Source organism: Etheostoma spectabile, chromosome 10 (assembly GCF_008692095.1).
Source record: "Etheostoma spectabile isolate EspeVRDwgs_2016 chromosome 10, UIUC_Espe_1.0, whole genome shotgun sequence".
Taxonomy (NCBI): Eukaryota; Metazoa; Chordata; class Actinopteri; order Perciformes; family Percidae; genus Etheostoma; species Etheostoma spectabile.
The window spans coordinates 11,184,754-11,193,103 of record NC_045742.1 but is presented as its reverse complement, the minus strand read 5'-3'; the positions used below and the strand labels follow the sequence as shown (position 1 = coordinate 11,193,103).

The 8,350-nt window shown below is 38.6% G+C and overlaps 1 long non-coding RNA gene across 1 annotated transcript in view; it reads right to left on the bottom strand.

Annotated features, from left to right (window-relative positions):
- Nucleotides 1-7,936, bottom strand: part of LOC116696766 (uncharacterized) — a 12,496-nt gene extending 4,560 nt beyond the window's left edge. Inside the window, exons 1-2 of the long non-coding RNA XR_004333822.1 lie at nucleotides 7,924-7,936; nucleotides 6,288-6,290 (exon numbers count right to left, since the gene is read on the bottom strand). This is a non-coding gene — a long non-coding RNA (uncharacterized LOC116696766). The remainder of the gene's footprint in view (nucleotides 1-6,287; nucleotides 6,291-7,923) is intronic.
- Between the last annotated feature and the right edge of the window lie 414 nt (nucleotides 7,937-8,350).

The window sequence follows — 8,350 nt, the reverse complement described above, 5'->3', positions numbered from 1 at the left end:
GCAGGCTGTGGGCCTTGGCAAATGCCAAACAGTTTTTCAATTGTCTTTGGTTAGGGCTGGCTTCAGGGCACTGATTCGACCATGGAGGCCATTTCAAGACAGAATCCGACAAACTGTTCAGGTTGACACAAGGACTTCAGGTGACCAGGTCTGGTGGAGCTCTGCTGCAGTAGAAAATGGGCTGGCCTTGGATTTTCGAGCCAACAAACGGTCCTCTCGAGCAGTTGTCTCGTGGGGTCTGCCTGACCTGGGCTTGTCAAAAACGTCTCCAGTGTCTTCAAATGTTTTTTTAATCCTCTGTACTTGATGCTGAGACACATTGAAGGGTTCTGCCACATCAGCAGGATCTGGTCTTCAGTCTCTTGATAATCAAAACTTTAGTCTCAGGGTGAATCTTAGGCATGTTTGCAGATGTTAGTTGCAGTTGATGTGAAGGTCTAGGGCACTGGGGTTGTTTTTATACACACCTGGACCTAATGATCCATTATTAGTCACAGGTGAAGCTCATAGACAAGGCGACAAGACTTATGTCTTTGCAAAAATTGACTCAATGGGCTTTACCAAGCTGTGAATATATAATACTTTTTGACAGTTTCATTTTGCCTGAAACATTATACAAAAGCTGTTTGGATTAAAATGAGCCATTTCTAGTAAATAAATCTTGATTAGAAATATATTTCAGTGGCACTTCAGATCAATTTGTACACAAGCGACAAGACTTTTGTCAGGGACTGTATGTCTTTGGAGCATAAATAAAGACCTATTCACTGCCACAGAGAGCTGATGGTTTGCAGAACAGAACAGATTGGCATGACATATTCACTAAAGTCCTTCATACTAAGTAGATTTATAAAAATGTGAGGGCATGCACATGTCAAAAAGATTGTCTGTTCCTTATCACTGGCACAGTTTTACCCATCGCTTAATTCCCAATTCTAAAAATAAGTGATTTCAAAATTGAAAACCTCAGATTGGAGATTGAATCCTAAAGCCACTGGTAGAAAGGACCAAGAATGGTAATAACTTTAATTATAATTAAATAATACCTTCATAGATCAGTTTCAACCCATTAATACGTGCAACTCTTGGGTTGCCAGGTTCTGAAAATGATATTCTTCTCCTGCATGACACTTTGTCTTATTATCTCTTAAGTTCATCATGAGGTCATCTCCAAAAAGGATGTTTTGACCAATTCTGGAAAGTGCCTTATTGACTTACTTAACATAGTAGAGGACTAGATGGCTTATTAGAAATAGGAATTTACACTTAAAGGAAAGGATAAGCCTGAGCCAAAGTATTTTTTACAGCCTGTCAACAGTTCTTTTTAATAGCTTAAATAGTTTGTAAATTATTGACCAATTATAGCAAGAGGTTAAACTTGCAAACCCTTTATTATAAGGGGTACCACAAAAATATAGATTCAAAATAATTCTTTTCTTGGTTATTTTCTTGATTAATCAATAAAATGGTAAAAATTCACATCTAGAAAGTTGGAACCAGAGAATTTATTTCTCAAAAACATTTCTAGTATTTCATTAGAGCTTTAAATGTTTCAATATAAAGACCTAAACCCTATCACCACAAAATACAATTATCCCAGGCCCAAAACAAAGAAGCACTATCGTTAGTAGGAACATCGCCAGCTATCACTAAACTCAGTGCTAGCATTGTTTCAATAATACAGACAAAAACAGCACGTTTGGGGGAATATAAGAAGCTTTTCTAAATCCCCAAACCCTGACTGACACGCGCTAAAACAGGCCCAAAATTTCTGGCACATAACGCTTCATCACCTCTCCCAGTAAACAGCATGTCCCCTAAGAATGTGTATAATTTCAAGGACACAGGAAGACTGATGGATTCCAATAACGTATGATCTTGACTCTGCCGAGCGGATTCGCACGCTAAAAATCCCAAGAGTGTGATGATGACTTAAACAAATATACCCCCACAACGCTCAGCTTGTCTCTTGTCACAAGGGACCAAAAAGGCACAGCTATCAAACGGTAATCTTGAAAAGTAATTCTTTAATGAAAGGACGGACCTAAATTAGAACATTAAATATTCATTGCTCTACAAACATCTGTGGTGCTGCGTTGTGTGTAGCTGCTTATTTGAAGACTTCCTTTAATGATTGCTTTATGTACATCAGATGGAGTATAAATGAGCATACAATGAGCAGGACAGAATACAACGTACATGTTGGAGCTGCTGGTCAACACGTCCAAGGCATGCCCTTGTTCTCTCCCTCGGGAGTAATCAACATGCTTTCCCCCTCCTCATTTCAGCTGAATGTCACTGGTGCCAGAGCTAAAACTGATGTGTGAGCTTTGAGAGAGCAGCATAAGACCTGCAATCAATACTTGCTGTCCCCTAGAGCCACCAGCTTCTTACCCTTCCACGCACATAAAAACAGAAACACATACGTAGACACGAACATAGCAGTCTGCAATGTGTAGGATTTTCATACTCAATGAACTTTTAAAGTAGCAATTAGTGCTACATTGTATGAGCAATTATCTTTTAGTGGTGAGCTTTTCTCCTCAGTTGTTTCAAGATTTCTTTTCTGATCGGTTTATAAAAAAGAAAAAGAAAAAAAACTGTATACATTTCTTTAATGGAAAATATAGTCCTTTATCATCTTAAATAAAGCCAGAAATCTATTGCATTGAACAATATTTTAAACATTTACATGATTATCCAGCACCATAAACAATATGTGCCACAATATTACAGTTGTATTGTAAAATACAATCTGTGGTACCAAACATTAGAAATATCCCTGCATCTCTAGGTAACTGCAGCTTGATAGTCGACTACTGGATGAAGAAAAAGAAGCTGAGGGGTGGGAATTTTGGTTTCTTTTGACAGTGATGTATTAATGAGACAACGCTACACATGTCACCTTAAAATATATAAGTATATACAGAGGAAACTGCTTGCTCCACACAGAATTAGGGATGCAAATCTTGTGAATGTCACCCAGTAGGCTATGTGGAAACAGATATTGCACTGTAAATACAGCTTTTTCTGTGTGGGTTAAGGTTTAATGCAAATGTCCCATCTATCCTTAATGATCAAATTATATAATGCTAGGACATGCAATAGTCTACTTGTGTTTGTTTGATATCCAGTAGGATGTACAGTATATTAGTGGTGTATTTGCACCATTAATTTTTACATAACAAAAGAGATTATATGTACGCAAAGACCCTTTTACCCTAAAGATACACAAATCCAAGAGAGAGCATTACATAAACTGTTGCACATGCAGAATTTATCACAAAGTATTCAGTGCAGGTGTTTAGGTCAGTATCTAAAATAAATCACTAGTCTCATTTATTATAAGAAAGTCTATAAAACAGTTTATATCTTGCCACATGCAGCACATGAATTACAACCTCTATATTTGCAAATGCAGATCCCCAGCTTGTGATTTTTCTCACCCGTGGTGTCTTTTAATAAATATTGTTTCGTCTGCAGATCCACAACATTATGTCAAGATAGTCTATCTGTCTCCGTCCCCTGAGAATCAGGAGTCATGGCTGAATCCCACAACTTTGCTTCTAATAACATTTGCTGGAAACCAGCAGTCAAACACTTTCACATGGGAAGCAGAGGCTGAATAACATAATAACTGGGTCACGTTAAAAGGTAAAATTACATATCGGTGCCATATTTTAGAGTTCTTTGCTATTTTTCAAACGGCAGTGCCAACATTGCATTAGAGAATACGGTTGGAGCCATAGGTACATATTAGTCTCATGTTCAATGAAATTGCTCACCACTCAGCCCCGTATTACAGTTCTGATGTGGGTAATAAATATTGAGCAGAGCCATGACAAACTGTAAACAGTGTTCAAGAGTTATGCTCGAGTATGAAGTCTTGTACCTTGTGTATAACAACATAATGGCACACTGGAATATGACTTCTATATTGACACAATGTTCACAATGATTTTCAATGAGTTTAGACAGAGCCAGAATGCCTATACCAAAACACAAAACACATGCTAGAATGTATCAGTAGGTGAATGTGAGACAGAATTTTAATGCGAGAGTACCTTAAGACACAGTACCAAACACAAAGAAAGCCCTGTAGCCAATTGATACACCAAAACCTTTACTTAAGCCGATCAAGAGTATTGCTGTCACTGAATGCTTCATAACTTCATGATGCCTAACAAAGAAAAACAATGTGGAAGTAATTTACTTTCACCTCCAAATGGTTCCTTCAAGACTTCAAGCCACCTAAGATGTGTGCAATCCACTTTTGCTCAAAATATTCTTAAAATTGAGAAGAACAGCCATTTCTTGTGTCCATTGCCTCGTCTGTTTGGGCCACCAATCCCAATTTGGTGGCTCAAAACAACAGATAATGGATGGTACGAAGAAACAATGTTCTTATCACATTCCTGAAGCTGACTGCATTGTGTCAAAAAGTGTATACAGGGTGGTGATAGTATGAAATACAAAAGCCATTAAACATTTCTGTTGTTCTTGCATTTAAATCAGTGGTTTAAAACAGATTTATTATCTGAATTCAAGCTATGTTGGCACTTTTTAGACATACAACACAAATGTTTAACATGCCAATGTAAGCAATCATGATACTGAGAAGGGTTTCTTTGCATGAGTCAAGAAAGTTGGTGCACTATAGCCTCAAATCTAGGTTGTTCAATTCATGACCTTTTTCTAACTTCAATCATATCTAGAAATCAGTTTCTTCAGCTTCTCTTTCTCTCCGTTTTTTGTTTAATTTGAATAATAAAAGTCAGAAAACAAAATTACATGCTTTTAAGATAACAGCAAGGGAAACCTAGATTTCAAGCAGCATGGAAGAACTCATTGTGTATACTTCTAAAGAAAATACTGTGTGGATTCATTTCCACTAATCTCATGCTGTGCTTCTACATTTCTGTAATTCCAACATCTGAGAGGAGCCATACAGCTGTGAGGACAGCAGCTTGGGGGGTTATGTGGATAACGGTTATAGACATACATGCGCACTGCAGTTCCTTTGTGCGCAAACAGGAGAAACAAGGAATTAGTCCCATTCCAATCCCGGTGTAGTAAGAATAGGCACCAGTCGAAATTATGTCAAACCTCTTTTCAAAAGTCACTCGCTGTAGGAGATATCCAGAATTTCTTAAGAGAGCTGAAGCTGTAGGCCTATGTATGTATGTATGTATGTATGTAAGTAAGCAAGCAATTTTTTGCCAGAAATTTTGTAAGGGGTAATTTTTAGATCAACATAGTAGCTGTATAGACATCTGTACAAGGCAGAAAATATTTATTGAACTACAGGCTTGAGTAAACACTGTGCCTTTAAGATATCCTTAGCTCTAAAAGAAGTGTTTCAGTAAGTTCTAGAAGAGAAATGCAGTTACTAAATGTCAAACAAAGAACAAACGAAGGGTGATACAGTTTTATTATTAAGTCCAGTAATCTAGCTGATGTATAAAAAGAATCAGAGAATTCTACACAGTAAGATGCTCCGCTCAGTTTTTGGGTTACAATTCTTAAAAGAACCTATTTAAAAATAAATACGTACTTTCAGCCAATAGATTGTCCTAAAAGCCAGTAACTCCATCAGCTGCAACAGTCAAAAGCTACTAACAAATTGATGCATACAGGCTGCAGTAAAAGTACACTTACTTTTGATGCATTTAAGCTGATTGGACTCCTGAACTTGAACTCATGTAGGATTTTAAATGCAGTACCTTTAATTGTAAGTAAGTATTTTTACATTGTGATATTGGTACTTAACTAAATTAAAAAGGGTCGGAATTTTTCTTCCACCACTTACAAAAAACACTTTAACATTAATTATTTCTCCTTCCTGTACCTTCACTTGACTACCTCTCTTCCCTGGGAAGTACAGTGAAAACGTCCTCAGGTAAGTAGCCAATGGCCTAAGGACGGACATGGAAAAAAAGAGTTGTATTGGCATGTTTGTTGGCGTGCTGGCTTCCTCAACACTGTGTCCATCCCTAATCTAACTCTACTCCTCTGCTCCTACTGCTTTTTAAGTAAACAGGGGATTTTCTCTGCCTCCCTTTCTGTCCTGTCCAGACGACACAACTCAAAATCCGGTTAATGCCCAAGAGAGCAAACAAGGGAGACAGCTCCGAGCCTTTTTCCTCTGCTGCTCTGATACTGATTCAGTGCTGCAGGTTGACTGGGAGAGGTGAGCCAAGAAGGAAATTATTTCCATGGGAGACGATGTATGCCTGTGCACACGCTCGTACATATGGCCGTGCATGTGTGTACTTGAGACAGCTAACTGTCTCCTTGGCTCCTTACCAAAGAGAGGAAATAAAGAGCAAAAGAGACAAACATGTTATTTCACTGCTCTCAAATAGTGATCTTTACTTTAATTGCTTTACCCCTATGACTCTTTGGCAGTCCAAAATCAGACTGTTAGGTAGTTTTGATTTTGTTGGAAATGTTTCAAATTCCTTTTTGCACACAGGCATGAGTACAGCAAGCATCCAAAGCAATGCTGGTTTGCAACCCTTTTTAGTTTGTTTGGGGGATTACAGCCAATTTCTGTTACTGCAAGAAAATATTTATCACAAGAAATGGAGAAAAGAGAACATTTTCCAGAAGGCCCTTTTTCTCCTGTGGCCGTGTTTAGCTGCAAGGATCTTACAAGCTTGGTTGATGCAAGTCTACAATGTTTCAACTTAAAAGTCTTGCCTCTGTACCAAGAATAAAAATAATAAAATATTAAAAAATAAAGCAGTACCCAAAAGGCTGCAATCGGTCTTCTACACCATTTCAAAAGTAGATAACCTCAAAATGGCTCCCCTACTTTTCAAAATGGCTGCATTTATTTGTGCACTTTTCACTGCTTGTAGTGTAGACCCTTTCCACATGACATCACGCTCTACTCACGCAAATGATGAACATGGACGGCAGAAGAGCTATGCTGTAGACAGATGGCAAGCTAAACACGTACGTTCATGTTCTCACATACACATTCTGCAGAGTAATCCTCACCAACACAAGCATTTGTACAGTAAAATGGCGTCTGCAAAAGTTTGGGCACCCTGCAGAGTTTCTAGCATGCACCGCCCCCTTTGGAAAGCTGAGACCTGACAGCATCATGGATTGTTCTTTATCATCATCTGGAAAGACCAGTTGATGTCAATCTTAAGGTTTTAAATGCCCAGACTCATCTGACCTTGCCCCAACAATCAGCACCATGGGTTCTTCTAAGCAGTGGTCTAGAAAACTGAAACTGAAAACAGTTGATGCTCACTAAGCAGGAGAAGGCTATAAGAAGATGGCAAAGAGTTTTCAGATGCCAATATCCTCTGTTTGGAATGTAATTAATAAATGGCAGTCATCAGGAACAGTGGAAATTAAAGCAAGATTTGGAAGACTTGGAAAAATATCAGACAGAACAGCTAGCAGGGTTGTGAGAAAAGCAAGTCAAAACCCACGTTTGACTGTACGATCCATCCAGAAAGACCTGGGAGACACTGGACTAAACAGTTTGTTTAGTGTTATTTATTGTTAACTTAAACTAATGAAACTTTATGCTTGTCTACTACACCGTTTAGCTCATGTTTCCGTTGATTCTGCCATCCGTCATGGTGTTCTCACGTGGTCATGTGTTTGCAAAGGGTCTATAGGTTGTGACTAGATTGCATTCAGTCAAGAATTTGTATCACAAGTCTGACTTAACTATCTCTGTATCTTGCCACCAACAGAGAAACTCTTCACGGCATTTGGTGCAGTACAAACACACATTATGCAACTCATTTAAAAAAGAGATGAGGGGCCCAACAGTGCATGGCTATTACAATGTCTACTTCCAGTACATATTTTTCAAAAGATTTATAATTACTTACCCTATCAGGTGGTAGGTCTTAGTATGCATGCTAGGCCTCTTTGGACAAAAGCAGCAGTGACTGCCGCTCTTCTGACCAATGGCAAATTTCAGGTAGCCATCTTGTCAAACCCCACATGTATACCCCACATCCTCAGGTTATTTTGGGTCTATAGTTGGAGTCCTGGGAAGCCACTGCCTCCTCCTACACTTTCTGTAGACAGCCAAAGTGAACCATTTTGTTGCTGTTGAACAAGTCCGGTAGCGTTTCCTCCTCCTCTGCATGGTTGTGTTCAGGATACATAAGTTACTAAAGTAGCCCTTGCAGACTCTGTATACAGGCCAGGTAGGACTGGTGTATTCTCCACTTGTGACACATCAGAAGTTGTTTAAAACATTAGGAAAAGCAGCCCAACTTAACAGTCACCAAACAGTGTTGCAACACAATGTTCCATTATTTGGCAAACGGCTTCAAGTCATATACAAAACCATTTTTGGTTTGCAACTTGT